This window comes from Solanum stenotomum, chromosome 1 (assembly GCF_019186545.1).
Source record: "Solanum stenotomum isolate F172 chromosome 1, ASM1918654v1, whole genome shotgun sequence".
In the NCBI taxonomy this organism is placed as follows: Eukaryota; Viridiplantae; Streptophyta; class Magnoliopsida; order Solanales; family Solanaceae; genus Solanum; species Solanum stenotomum.
This window is the reverse complement of record NC_064282.1, coordinates 88,532,270-88,548,382: the sequence shown is the minus strand read 5'-3', so window position 1 is coordinate 88,548,382 and position 16,113 is coordinate 88,532,270. Positions and strand designations below refer to the sequence as shown.

Genomic DNA, 16,113 nt, shown 5'->3' with positions numbered 1-16,113 from the left:
ATACCTAATTATACTCCACATAATACGGCACGAGCTACTAAGAGTTAGAGAGAGAAAATTCGGTAAATTTTTTTCAAGTAAAATAAAAAATTAAATATTTTGTTATGTATCTAATTTAAAAACTTAGTTTGTAATTAAAAATAAGTATACTGATATTTTGTTAATGGAAGTCTTAAGTAGTATACTTTTGTAATTTTTCGTATAAAATTAGGTGCCAGAAACTAACACAGATTCTTTAAAACAAAACCCAGCACAATAGAATATTAAAAGAGAAGGAAGAAATTTCTCTTACTCTCAATTTCTAACCACATAAGATTAGATTATAATCTATATAAAAGAAACAGATTATCATCTTATATGAATAACATTATGGCAATATTCAATTGCCACATTCAAGAGCTGCAAACGGCACACTCAGCAATTAATGGAGGAGTAAATAGGCTAATTAATATTGTAATATAGCTACCAATATTAGAATAAATGGAAATAAAGATAACAGCTATATTGACATAACATAATTATTATTTTTCAAGTATAATAAAATTATTCCTTTTGAGATACTAGAATCATTTTTCAATAATTACCCCCGAACTTATTTTATAAATAATTTTCTACCCCTTTTTAGCCTACGTGACACTATCTTCTGGGCCCAGCACATGTTAACAATTTTTTCAAGCATTTTGGTTGATAGTGCCACGTAGGCTGAAAAGGGTAGAAAATTATGTATAAAATAAGTTCGAGGGCGTAATAGGACCTTAGTATAATATAAGTGTGTCTTTGGGATTTCGGGCATAGATTGGGGGTACTTATGTATTTTCCCAAACTTTTACGTTGAAATCTTTGGATGATTAGGCATAGGAATATACTTAAATTATGATAAATTTGTTAATTACACATCTAAATTATGCGAGAATTCTGTCATTTCCTAAAAACTTAGTAAGGTAAATATACTATATACATCTATAATTTAAAAGAAGGAAGAACTACCTAATTAGACATATATTCATAACATATCTACTAATTCAATCTATCATTTAAAATAGGGAAAATGCATAACTACCCCCCCAGCCTATGCCCGAAATTTCAGAGACACACCTAACCTTTACTAAGGTCCTATTACCCCCCGAACTTAATTTACCTATAATATTTTACCCCTTTTCAGCCTACGTGGCACTATCCTTGAAAAAAATGTCAACATGCGCTGGGCCCACAAGATAGTGTCACGTAAGCCAAAAAGGGGTAGAATATTACATATAAAATAAGTTCGGAGGGTAATAGGACCTTAGTAAAGATTTGGGGTGTCTCTGAAATTTCGGGTATAGGCTGGGGGTACTTATACATTTTCCCTTTAAAATAATTACTTATTATCCCATTATTTATTAATTATGTATCAGATTTGGAGTACAATACACTACTCTCTTTAAAAAGTAATTTTATTAACTGAATATTTCATCACAAAAATACTCAAATATAAGAAAGGCATAATACATATATTGGACCCTAAACTTGGCTTCAAATTTTAACTTTGACCTCCAATTTTCATAGTGCACAAACAAACACTTTAACTATTCAACCTTTTTATAAATAAACACGCGATTTTTGGAGCAAAGAGCGTGAAATGCACACGCTTCCACGTGTATTAGTGAGCCACTCAATGGCTGCCAACTAATTCAACACTTTACGCATTTTGCCAGGTAAGACACGCGTGTTTATTTATTAAAAGGTTGGATAGTTAAAGTGTCTATTTGTGTACTTTGAAAGTTGGAAGTCAAAGTTAAAATTTGAAGTCAAGTTTAAAGTCCAATATATGTATTATGCCTATAAGAAACATTGTTTCTCTCTCTCATGAGCACGCCGTAAGGTAGTTCACCTGCGCCGCCGTGGTTATCATGGTGAGGGGACGAGGTAGAGGATGCGGTCGAGGACGGGGCGACCTAAAAATGAACATCTGACAACTTTTGGGAGCTCGGTAAGTATGGGAAAACAAGTGATTACACCATTGCCATCAGCTATGCAACTGAAAGTGCCGCCAGGAACCTTGGAGGGAAGTAATCCTATGAAAGAGCTAGATCTAAGTTCTCCCGTAGGTCCATCCACTGATTTGGTAAGCGGTGAGCAGACTCCTATACCAACTCATAGTCTGGATCTAGAGATTGAAGTAGAAACTGATGAACCAGGAGCAACTTGGGCGAGTTTGTTTAAAGACAATCGATCAGCTCAAAACGGTATGAACTTGACTTATATTCCTCCTGAAATTGTAAATGGGAAGATTGTGGTCCAATTGGATGAAAACAAGGTTGAACAGGAAGCAGAGAAATGGAAGTGTGCACTGATTGTCTTTGTAATTGGGGAAAAACCTGGGTTTAACTATATGCGACGATATATTGAACATTACTGGAAAGATATAGCAGACCCAGTTATATTCTTGCACGAAGATGGATATTACGTAGTCAAATTTCAGTCGATGGAGGATATGCAGAGGGTGTTTCATGCAAGACCCTATACTATCAATTACAAATTACAAATCGATGATCTTGAAACCTTGGACTCCAGAGCTTAATTTCACAGCGGAATTCTTGACGGAGATTCCCCTATGGGTGAAATTTCCAAAACTACGTATGAGTTGTTGGCGATGTGATTCTTTGAGTCGAATTGCAAGTGCAATTGGGACACCGTGTTTTGCAGATGAATGTACTACAAATCAGTCCCCCATATCCTTTGCCAGAATGTTGATCCAAGTAAATGTGACTAAATCCTTGCCTACTGAAGTGGCAATCATGGATCTGTATGGTAGAGAATTTACACAAGCGGTTGAGTATGATTGGAAGCCCCAATTTTGTGCCAAATGTTTAAAGACTGGGCACATCTGCACTACCACGACAACGCCTGAAGCACCACATCTATTTGAACAACCAAGGAAAAGACGCAGACCTAGAAGGGTGGTTCTAGCATGGAAAGCCCGAGATGATAGTGATGTGGGCAATGCCAAGGCACCAGAATCTATGGGGGGAACCATTGTTTCTCCGGTAGTAGCAACGGTGACTAGTGAACCAATACCAACCCATCAAATTATGCTAGATCCTGGAGCTAGGGGATTACAACAGAATCTGAAGGTAAATGAGCAACAGGGGCCAATGAATGACAAAGGCAAGTTGGTAGCAACCACGAGTGTGTTCAGTGAGGATAAATTCCCTGAGCTGTAATCTGCTTGTCAAAATGTGCAGCGTAGCAGACCTAGCCTTTCCTTGAGTGACAGAGGAAGGAGAGGGGAAACGTCAACTTCTACATGTCATGGCTGATATGGAATGTACGTGGTTTCAAAAAAAGATATAAGCAAAAGGAGCTTTAGACACTATCTGCAAACTAAGCATATTAAACTTGCTAGTCTTTTGGAAACCAGAGTAAAAGAGGGTAAAGCTAAGGGAATTTTAACTAATGTATTTCCAGGGTGGATGAGTATTAATAACTATTATGTTGCTGCTAATGAGAGAGTATGGGTGATATGGGATCAAATGCATTATGATGTGAAACCAATACATATATGTGCACAGTTTATTCACTGTTCAGTGCAAAGTAGAAGTGATGGTGATGAATGGCATGCAACCTTTGTATACGAGTTTAATTCCATAGGACAAATAAGGGAATTATGGATCAGCCTCAAGACTCTTCCTCAAACGAGCCATGCTTGGCTGATCTGTGGGGTTTTTAACACTATCTTGTACTCACAGGATCGACTATTTGGCCAATCGGTAACAAATACTGAGCTAAAGGATTTTGCTAAATGTATACATGATCTGGGGCTAGCTGAATTGACATGGACTGGAAATTACTATACATGGACTACTAATAAACAACAAGGTAGTGATAAAATCTATAGCAGAATAGATAAGAGCACTGGGAAATGATGAATGGATGCTCAACTGGGGACATGTGAGAACTGAATATGACCTTCAAAACTTTTCTAATCATTGTCCAATGATCTTGAAAGTTAAAAGGCAGACTCTGAACATTCAAAGTCCTTTCAGGTTCTTTAATATTTGGGTTGATCATAAGGAATTTATTCCAATAGTTGAACGAGTGTGGACAAAGAAACTTGATAATTGGAGGATGAAGAATGTCTGGCGTAAACTAAAATCCCTCAAGCCATTGTTTAGAAAACTGAATAATACAGAGTATAGAGGCCTGACTCAGAAGATTGAAAAGGCTAGAATAGATTTGAGGAATATTCAGGGCCAATTAGCACGACACAACACTGATCAAATGATAGATTTGAAAAGGGAAACTTTACAGCAACTTGAGAAGTGGTCTTTGATGGAGGAAAGCATTTTAAAGCAGAAATCTAGAGATAAATGGATTAAGCTAGGTGACTCTAATACAAAATACTTTTCAGCAGTGGTTAAAGAGAAACGACAATAAAATTAAATCGTTGAACTTACTGCTTTATAAGCCTGGCAACGGAACCGGGAGGTGCCGGTTCTGGTTCCGGTCCGTTACTGGTTCCGTCTCGGTTTCGGTTAGTCCCGGAACGTAGTGGGTCCGGGAGGGGTAACGGGACGGAAACCGATATTTACTAGTTAGTCCCGGTTCCGATCCAGGTTTGTTAAATTTCTTTTTTTTTTTAAAAAATCTTAATTAAAATTATAGCCGTTGGGCAACGACTTTTGGGCCCCACCAACGGCTCTTTCACCCCCATAACTCCCCTTTTACACATCCCTACCCCCAAACTTTTTTTAATACCCCAACCTTCTAAAAACTACATTTTCATCTTTTTTTTAAAACTATAAATACCCTCAATCTTTCATTCTTTTCACTCACAAGTCACAAAAATATTATCTTCTACTCTCTTACTCTCTAATCTCTTATTTTTGTTTAAATTACGAATCTGGTCTTTGGAAATTGGAGCTTCAAAATTCAACTTTCAATTTTCGACTTTCGGTCATAAACGTCTAATTATTTAAGTAGACGTGTGGTACATTCGTTCCAACTCACTTTTCATTTAGTTATTTATTTGTTTGCATTTAATTATTTATTTTGTGAGTAATTAGTCTCTAGTCTCTACTTTTTTTTAAAAATAAAATAAAAGTTGGGCATTAAGCCCTTTATTAAAAGGACAAATTACTTAACTACACTCCTTTACTTACCTTAATATCTATTTATTCCTACTTATTTCAAAAAATTCAAAAATCCCTTATTTATCTGTGTATCCCGTGCACAACGCTATGTATCCTGCCGCTATGTGGAATGTATCAAACGCTATGTATCCCGTGCACAACGCTATATATCCCGCTATGTAGAATGTATCAAATCTAATGTATCTTGTGTACAATGCTATGTATACCACTATGTGGAATGTATCAAACCTAATATATCCTGTGCATAACGCTATGTATCCCGCAAACATCATTTTTAAGGGATTTTTGATAAATAGAAAACAAACTAGAAGGGATATGATGTTATTTAGTACTTATAATATGTGGTTCCTATAATATATACTTATTAAAATGGGTTATATACAAGACCAGGCCCAAAAGTGGCTTGGCCTAAAAAATAAAAAACAATACAACACTTAAACATTAGCATCAAATTAGGAAAGTGACTGGAAGTCATCTTCCTCGGTGCTTTGCTCAAACATTGTTGGTGGCTTGTCAATTTGCTCTCATGGTTGCACTACATTTCCTCATGTAGCATCTTGCTACTCCACCATTAATGAAGCTTATCAACTCAACTCGGCTGTTGATAGATCGATTCACAGGTAATCATCTAAACTTTTATTAGCTGCACAAATGAGTCAATGTACTTCTCTGTCTCCTTATGTATTGTTTTAGCGTCGTGGATTTGCTATCGTCACCATTATAGAGTTAGTCCTTTTTTTTTTAGATTTAAATCTCGATGGGTCAAACCCCAAGTGGAGTTAATACCACCATCGATATCTAGATCTATAAAAAAATTTCGAACTATTATTTTTGAAGGTGAATCCGCTCATTGGTACTGCTTACAAAGATTGATTTAGCTGCTGTGATTCTTATCATATGTGTTATGGTCTCAGGTACATTGTTTACTCATATTTCAACACTCTTCAATTGTACTTATTTTTGGCATAGACTGATTCTTGTAGTACTTGAATTGCTATAACCTGTAAATGATATTTAATCACTAAGCACCAAGATTAATGTGTCCTGGTTTTATATCATTTGAAACACCTCAATCTCTCACCAGGTGCATGATAAGTTTAACCAACAGAACTTAGTTCAGACAACATTATGTACTTAGTCAATTAGTATCATCTGGCAGACTTTAGAATTTCAAGAAAAACCTGATTCTGCACTGTTAAGACTATGATTAGATTGTTGTGCATTTCCTTATCCTCAATTGTGGCGTGCTCTGCTTATCCAAATTAATAATCTTCTTTGCTATGCTTGGCATTTCCTGGAAAGTTTTGAATTCAAAGTTACCTGCAAAATGAAAAACCATGTTAGCTAAATAGTCCGCAAGAGTATTTCCCTCCCTCAAGGAGTGTTGTACTCTTGTTGTAATGGACTCCATCATTTTCCTTATAGAATTGACCTCCAATGTCACATTCCAAGGAATTTTCCATATACCATTGATTATGTTCACTGCTGCAAGAGAGTCAGATTCTACAATTAACTTTGGAATATGATTTTCCAAACAAAATTGTAAGCCTGATCTTATAGCAATCATTTCAGCCACCAAATTAGTAGAATCATGTTTCCTTGTGCACCAATTATATCCCATGATGGTTTCTGACACAAAACGCAGCAGAACTTGGGCATGGGTTACCTCTAGATGCCCCATCAGAGTTGCATTTCCACCACCCACAAGGTGGTGGAGACCATCTAACCCATTTAGTCTCGAACTTGGGTCTGAAACCCTCCATGGCAGCAACTATTTGAGGCCAGGTGTTTGGAGTTTGTTCAAGACCAAATTTACTTCTAAGCAGCTTCTGGACCATATTATTAATGTCCCAAATCACCTTGTTGGTATTATATGACCCTCCATAGAGGACTGAGTTCCTCCTTTTTCATAGGAACCACAAAATTAGGGTAGGTACTGCCTGAAAAATTTACTTTTGCATAGGGTTCACCTTAGCTGTCCACCATTTGTCCATAGTTTGCTTGATTTGTATCCAGGGTCCTAATAAACCTGCAGCATTAGAATAGTGTTGCCATACCTCCATAGCTATTTCATCCTTTAGGAACATATGTTCTAATGTTTCCTTTTCTAGTGTAACACAACAACAACAAAGTTTTGACAAATTTGGATTCCAAAGAGCTAAAACAATTGCTACTGGTACCCTGTTTGTTCAAACCCTCCAACCAAAGAAAGATATTTTTAAAGGGATTTCCTTCATCCATATCTTCTCGAAATGTACATTTACATCATCTCTTCTTCTTAGTACATCCCATACACTATTTATAGTGAATTTGCCAGTGTTTGTTTTAATCCACCATGGTCTATCCCCCTCCTCATTCTGTCTCACACGATCCAAATGACTTTTAACATGCTCAATGATATTATTAGGAATGTGTTATTGCATGCTCTCATAGTCCCATCCTGTATTCTGCATAAAAACTTCAATGTCCACCAAAGAGTGACAAGTTTGTACTTCTGTTTGATGTTTATATAATGGCCCAAGTTGGGTCCAATTATCATACCAAACTAATGAAGTACCTCCCTTAGGTTCCCACCACAAATATTGTTCAACTGCATCCCTATTTTGCAACATATGTTTCCAAGCCTGAGATCCTCCCTTCCATTGAACAAGGGTTGGAATTTGTTTCTTACAATATTTATTCCACATGAAATTAGTCCAAGTAGAGTTTTGTGTCCTGAATCTCCACCATAGTTTGGCATGCATGGCCTTTGATACTTCAAATAGAGATTTGAATCCCAAGCCCCCTTCATGCTTTGGTAAGCACACTTTCTCCCAAGAAGCCCAGTGTTTGCTCTTACCCTCAACCCTATTGCTCCAAAAAAACTTAAGCAAAAATTTTGTGAAGCTCTTTCATCACACAATTAGGTGGTACAACAGCAGATACGACATGAATAGGGACACTTTGTAGAACACTAGAAATAAGCACCTCATTTCCACCATACGAGAGCATCTGACCTTTCCAAGCCTATAATTTAGATTTCACCTTCTGGATAAGCTCGGCATAGTGTACCTTCCTTTTCCTAGCATGAGTGATAGGGCATCCAAGATACTTCAATGGGAATTGGCCACTAGACATGCCAGTGCACTCTTCCACCAGTTGTTTTTCTTTAGCTGCTGCATTTTGGTGCATATAGAAAGCACGTTTCTCCTTGTTGATTTTCTGACCTGATTCTTCTTTATATGCCTGCAAAACTGCGTTTATCTTCTCCAATAAATATATGTTAGTTGAAGCAAATATAATAGTATCATATGCATAGGCTAGGTGATTTATATGAGTGCTCCACTTAGGCATGCCATAACCCACATACGAATCATCTTCAAATAAAGCATTTAAGGATCTAGAGAGAACTTCTACTGATAGTATAAATAGAGCAGGGGATAGGGGATCCCCTTGCTTAACTCCTGTGGTGGAGTGAAAGAATCCATGGGATTGCCCATTTACCAAAACTGAGTACTAATTATTAGATAATAATCTCCAGATCAGGTCCACAAACATTTCTGAAAAACCTATTTTCCTTAGGACTTTCATCAGGAAAAACCAAGATACCCTGTCATATGCCTTTGACATATCAAGTTTCAGCACCACATTTGTTGGCTTACCTCTTTTTCTAATATTAGTAACTATCTCTTGTGTGAGTAGGATGTTTTCAATGATACTTCTACCCTTCACAAATCCCGATTGATTATAAGATATCAGTTTAGGCAAGTATTTCTCAATTTTATCATGCACAATCCTTGATATTATCTTGTTGATGAAGTTGCTCAAACTAATCGGCCTCAAATCAGTGAAAGAATGGATATGTTCTTTTTTGGGCAGCAGAACTAGATTGGTGTGAGTAATAGATTTAGGAAAAGAGTTACCTTTGAAGAATTCTTGCACCATTTTAAGAACATCATTCCCAACCACCTCCCAGCAAGTTTGATAAAATCTACCAGTTAAACCATCAGGACCACTTGCACTGTCTGCACTTAAGTTAAAAACTACATTTTTGACTTCATCAATCATAGGTTGTCTGCACAGGGACTCATTTTCCTCCTCATTCATAATATTGGGGATATTTCTCAATAATTGAAAATTTGTACAGTCTCTTTCCTGTCTAAACTGATTATGGTAAAAGTTGATTGCTTCAGTAGCAATTTCACCCTCTTCATCTAGCAGTCACCCTGATTATTCTGAATTCTCTTCAATTGTAGTCTTTTCCTCCTTCCTTTTACAATGCTATGAAAAAATCTAGTGTTTCTGTCCCCACTCTCAAACCAATCATATCCTGCTTTCTGTTGCCAAAATATTTCTTCAAAGTGAAGGTATTTTTTGTATTCTGCTTGGGCTTTCTGCAAAACTGCCCTGTTTTCAACATTAGGAACCTCTTCAAATAGTTTTTCTTTAATCTTGACAATGTCTTCTCTGATAATTAGTTGTTTAAATATGTCACCATAAGTATCTTTACTCCATTCGGTCAAGACAGTTTTCACCATCTTTATATTGACCTTAAACTCAACAAAAGGATTCAGTGACCCTGTGGGAAACCAATTCTACCTTACAACATCAATAAAAGAAGGTTCTTCAGTCCAGAATTTGAGAAACCTAAATGGTTTTTTATGTCTGGTGATTTTGTTGACACAATTTAACAACATAGGGGCATGATCTGAACCAGTTCTAGCTAGATGCTCCACCTCCATTTGGTTAAACTTCTCTTGCATCTCTTGATTGATAAGAATCCTATCTAATCTTTCAAATATGCAATCAATCATTACCTGCCCTCCCATTCCACCATGTAAACGGGCTTCCTTTGAATGGACTTTCCACTAGGTCACAAGAGGAAATACAGTTGTCAAAATCCTCATGATCAGCTTCAAGGACCGATAATCCACCAATTTTTTCTTCAGGGTTTAATACTACATTAAAATCACCTCCTAACAACCATGGCCTAGACATCCCTGCTGCTACTTGATAGATATCTTCCCATAATCTCAACCTCTCATCAGCATTACACTTAGCATAAACTAAGGTGATAACAAATATGAAATTGAGATTAGAATCCTCTAATTGTACAGTAAGTTGTTGAACAGAATCATATAGAACATTGGCTGTGATATTATGGTTAGTGAATAACCATATTTTTCCATTACAGTTTTCCTTGGCATAGTCCATCTTCTCTTATACTTGTTGATGTGTCTTGCTTGCTAAAAAGGCTCCATCAAACCAATGAAGGAGAATTTATGAAAGTTATGAAGCATTTGAACTTTGTGAAATGCTTGTTGGACTTTTACTGACCTAATATTCCAAATGAAGGCTTTCATTGGAACTTAGGGTATGCTTTGTTTCTCTTAGGCTGAATTCTGGTGGGTTATGTATTCTCTCCATTCTCACGATTCTTCCCCTTTCTAGCACTCTTCAACAACTTTGGAGATATGTGAGCTTCTAGTGGGATATCCCACAATTCATCAAATTCTTCTGTTTCCACCACTCCCATAGCTATTTTGTTTGGATCAGTGATACCATAATCCACCTCTTCTATATTGTGAGAGACAATATCATGAAGAATCGTATTAGGGGAATACACTATTAAAGTCTACACAGGTTTTGGGATTTCCACTATTGCCATTTCATTCTCCTGGCCTGTCAACCTTTCGGTTATATTAGTGTTACCCACCTCATTCTCTAAGGTTAAACACTCCTGCTTATCCCCTTGAATGATGTTGCTTTCCTCAATAGCTAGGTAATCTGATGATTCTATTTGATCTCATTTATCACTGTGGCTATCTCTACTGGCATATCTTCTTGATTGATGTTGTTATCTGTAAGTTTTTTTGCAATTTCTATATCTTGATTATGTGACTGATTGGGTTCTGCTTGCACAGGATTTACCTTACTTTGGGAACCAAATGTTCTCAACACCCATTCCTTAGAAGTTTCACCTTGTAGTTGATTGACAGAATCACCACTTTGTACTTCATCCTTGTTGTTGTTGGGACTATTATCTGCTTAAGATGTCGCCTTTTCTGTTAGTGACTCAAAACTGTTCTTTAGCGGAAGTGTGGTGTGGGTGATTGGAGGCTTGTGTCTACCATCTTTTATTATCTTCCACTTGCCTGGGTCACCTACTACTATACCACTTGAGAGCACTCTAGCTTTTCCTTTCTGATTCATGTGGTTATATGGAATAGTAGGTTGTTGGGGTTGTTGATTTTTCTCTCTTTTCTGCTCTATCTCTTTAACACCCATGACTTCCTTGTTGATGTTTTTTTTGCATTCATCCTTGTTGTGACCTTGCATTTTGCATTCATTGCAATACTTGGGGATGTAATCATATTAATTATCACCACTTCTTTTCTGATTTTCCCTGTTGCTTCATTTACGATGTCCATTATAACTGATTTAGGGAATTCACCCTTCAAGTCCACCAATACTTTAACTCTTGCACAACTTGGTCTAGTCCTATTAATAGTAGCTAGATCAAGCTGCACATGTTTACCCACAACAAAAGCTAGTGAGAATAGGCATTCTTTAGCAAAGTATGTGGACAACAGATTGGGAAAAGATATCTAGGCCAATGCCTTTGTGGTCTCTTCAGTCGTCTTGAACCGAGAACTATATATGAGGGTTCTAATCAAGTATGAATAACCATCCTTACTTAATATATAGAAAGCACCCTTCGATATAAGATTAACGAAACCTGCTTGTTGAGTTAAACGAATCAGAATATGTTTATTTTGAAATAATCCGATTTGACAATCACCCTTAATAGCACACTGTTGGGGAATAATCCTCCGCAATTCCTCGAGGTCCGTCCATTCATACGTGAATTTACCTACCACTGCATATTGAAGATTCTCCATCTTATTCATTGTTTCTACCTCCTCCTCTGTCCATTTAATATGTGGTATACCTTCCACCATTATAACATCTTTATATGAGATCGATTTAGAGGCAGTAGAGGTGCTAGATACTGTCATCAGTGAGGCTGCAAATGATTTCTCCAGGGTAGTTTTGGGTTCACCTTTGGTATTAGTATCCAGCAAGGGAGGGAATATATATATAATTTACTCACTTTTTTATATTTGAATATGAATTCCGGTAAAAACAATGTTGACAAGGGTAAAACAACCATAGTTGATTCGATCACTAATTTATGGAGCTCAAAATTCAAGAAAAATAAAAAAATCGATAGTACTTCTCAATCTAAAACTAAGAAAACTTCTCAATTAAGAATGTACGGATGATTATACGCATGTTGATGAAACTGTTTTTAATATTGATAGTAATAGTGGATTATATCCTTATCGTGAACATTTACAAAAAAGGTTTGGTAATTTTGATGAGGAATTACCTGAAGATGATGAACATGATGATGTTAATGCTTATGTTGATAGTTTTGATAATAATGTTGATGAATATACTGATGATGAAACTGAGCCACCGTCGGCTACTAGTCCCACTCCCAATCCCTCTTCCCCGGCTCTCGCTCCCTTTCGTTGTCCTGCTCCCGTTCCCCCATGCATCCTAGGACTAAGGTAGAATGCGCTAAAAAATTAGTTGTGTGGCAATTTATGACTCAAAATGAAGATAAAACACAAGCTATTTGTAATAAATGTAAACATAGAATGAATCATAAAACTGTAGGAAAACAGGGTGGGACGGGACATTTGAGTAATCATTTAATGTCATGTTGTAAAAATGAATTTTCGCATGCTAAAGCTGTAACCGAAACTAAAAAAAATGGTACCACCCTTCCTGAAAATGTAGGAGTAGAGGGCTCTAATATGGTCCAAACACAATTAAATCCTTCTAATGTTTTCTGATTCTAGTATACAACGATCATCTAGTAGAGAAAGAGATCTTGAAGAATTAGCTAAAATGATTGTTGTTATGGGTTTGCCATTTAGTTTTGCTGAAAATCTCGGTTTTATTCATTATATTCAAATTGTGTAGAATCCACATTTTAAAGGTTTTACTAGAAATACAATTAAAAAGGCTATCTTTGATTATCAAGCTCAACATTTTCAATATCTTCGTTGTTTATTTTATTATAATAATTGTAAAATAGCTATTACTTCTGATATGGGCCATAGTGTAAATGGTAATGATTATTTCACAATTACTGCGCATTGGATTGATGAAAATTGGACTTTGCAAAAAAGAATTTTAGGTTATAAATGTTGTGAAATGCATAAAACCGGTAGTTATATAGCTCAAACAATTATAGATGTTTTATGGAATTTGTGATAAAATAAGTAGTGTCACCTTAGATAATACTTCTAATAATAGAACTGTTGTTGAAATAGTAAAACTGTCTCTTTGCCCTATTTATATTGATGATTTTCATATTAGGTGTGCTGCACACATATATAATTTGATTGTAAGAGATGATATAGCAATGTATAATGATGGTTGCATAAAAGTTGAATCTGCATGCCATTTTATTTTTAAATGTCAATTTAAGTCTAGACGTAGAGATTTTGAAAATCGTTGTCGTGAATTTAATCTTCCACCTAGAAAAATTCCAAAATCAGTGTGTACTAGATGAAATTCTTTATATGAAATGCTTGAAGTCGCTTATGAATATAGGAAACCTTTACAAATGGTTTGGAATGCTCATAATTCAAATATGACATATAAACTTGATGATAATGATTGGAATGACATAAAAGAACTTATATAATTCTTAAAAGTTTTTTATTTAACTACGAAAAAAATATTTGCACTTTATTATCCAATTATTTGCTCTGTTTTACCTAATATTTGTGTTATTTCTAGTAAATTTTATAAATTCAAAAATAAACCAAGATTTGAAGAATCTGTTAAGAAAATGATTGAAAAATTTTAAAAATATTTTATTCCTATTCCTCAAATTTATTTGACCGCTTGTTTGTTAAACCCACATTACAAAGATGAAGGTGCATCACGAATGGTTGATAAAATATATTTTAATTTGGATATTGATAGTGAAGATGATGAAACACCTAGTTGTCAAGATGTTAAAGATAGTATAAAAATTGAAGCTAGAAAATTGTATGACTTATATTATTCTAATATAATGAATGTAGTACGTAATGAAGAGCCTCAAAGTTCTAGGAGTAGATATAATAATGAAGATGATATTGATGATATGATAGATTCTTATATTTAACTTTCTCATAATGATAGAAATGATTTTGATGCATATATAAATCAAAATACAGAAGCTACTACTATTGATCTTCTAGAATGGTGGAGCAATCGCGACCAGAGATTTCCTAAACTTCAACCAGTTGCTCGAGATGTGTTAGCTATTCAAGCATCTTCAGTAGCTTCGGAAGGCGCTTTTAGTGCAACAAGATTTCAAATTGGAGAGCATAGATATTCATTAGCAGCAGATAGCTTGGAGATATCGGTCCTATTTAGAGATTGGATTAATGGCGAGAGAAGGAGTTATGGTCGTCCACCTTTACCGACCAAATTTGAAAATGACGTTGATGAAATAATCCAAGATTTTAGTGACGACGACATTGATGCAATGGAGGAACTAGCTAATCAACCAATTCCAGATCATGTTACTAGAGAAATGTTAAATGATTTAAAAAAGATTTCCTAGGTAGCATGAACTATTAAATTTAAATGTCTATTAGTATGAGTATAATAATTCGAGGTCTAATTCAAACAGAACCCTTCCTAGAAGGTGGCTGTGTAGATTAAATTTTTTAATATTCTACTAATATTTTGTAATTTAACTTGTACTATTTAATTAATATTAATAAAAGTATAGGCTATTCGCCTTAATTTTTTTTTTTTATTATTGTCTTGAATTTAAATTTTTAAACTTTTAAAGTGTGAAATTTAAACTTTTATAGTTTTAAAGTTTGAATTTAAATTTTCAAACTTTTAAATTTTAAAGTTTGAATTTAATTACTTAAATTTTCAAACTTTTAAAGGGTGAAATTTAAACTTTTATAGTTTTAAAGTTTGAATTTAAATTTTCAAACTTTTAAAGGGTGAAAAAAACTTTTATAGTTTTAAAGTTTGAATTTTAAATTTTCAAACTTTTAAAGGGTGAAATTTAAACTTTTATAGTTTTAAAGTTTGAATTTAACTTTTCAAATTTTTAAGTGTGAAATTTAAACTTTTATAGTTTTATAATTTTATAGTTTGAATTTAAATTTTCTAAGGTTTAAGTGTGAAATTTAAACTTTTATAGTTTTATAGTTTTAAAGTTTGAATTTAAATTTTCAAACTTTTAAAGTGTAAAATTTAAACTTTTATACTTTTAAAGTTTGTATTTAAAACTTTAAAAGTATAAATTTTTAACTTTAAAATTATAAAAATTTTAATATTTTTTGAGTAATGTTCCTAATTTTTTAATTTTAATATTTTTTTTAAAAAAATATAGCCGTTGGGACCCGGTTTTCGGTCCGGTCTGGTCCCGGTCCGTTACCGGTTCGGGACGGGTCTTGATATTTTTTCCCGGAATTACCGGTTCCGGTACGGTTCCGGCCGTGGTGGCCGGTTCCGTTCCGGTTCCGGTCCGTCCCGGTTCCAGTCCTGTTGCCACGCTTACTGCTTTACATGGACCTAAACTAACATATGCTAAGGATATCAAAGAAGAAATTATACAATTTTATCAAGATTGATGGGCACAGGTGCAACACTACTATCTGCAGTAAATAAAAACTTTATGAAAAATGGGACTGTTTTGACTCATGCACAACAACTTAGTCTGTGTGCACCTATCACTGAAGCTGAGATTTATCTTGGTTTAAAGGGAATTGGAGATGATAAAGCTCTGGGGTTGATGGGTACGGTGCTCATTTTTTTAAGAAGGCTTGGCCTATAATCAAAACGAACATAGTAGGTGTTGTTCAAGATTTTTTGAAATTGGAAGGTTATACAGAGCTGTCAACTGTACAACCATTACTTTGGTACCAAAGATCCCAAATCCCCGTAATGTGAAGGAGTTCAGACC

At 35.1% G+C, this 16,113-nt stretch overlaps 1 long non-coding RNA gene across 1 annotated transcript; it reads left to right on the top strand.

The window, feature by feature from the left end:
* The first annotated feature begins 5,498 nt into the window (after positions 1-5,498).
* LOC125864640 (uncharacterized) lies at positions 5,499-11,509 on the top strand. The gene is made up of 3 exons (XR_007446252.1): positions 5,499-5,752; positions 5,970-6,046; positions 11,036-11,509. It is a non-coding gene; the product is annotated as an uncharacterized LOC125864640 (long non-coding RNA).
* The last annotated feature ends 4,604 nt before the right edge of the window (positions 11,510-16,113 follow it).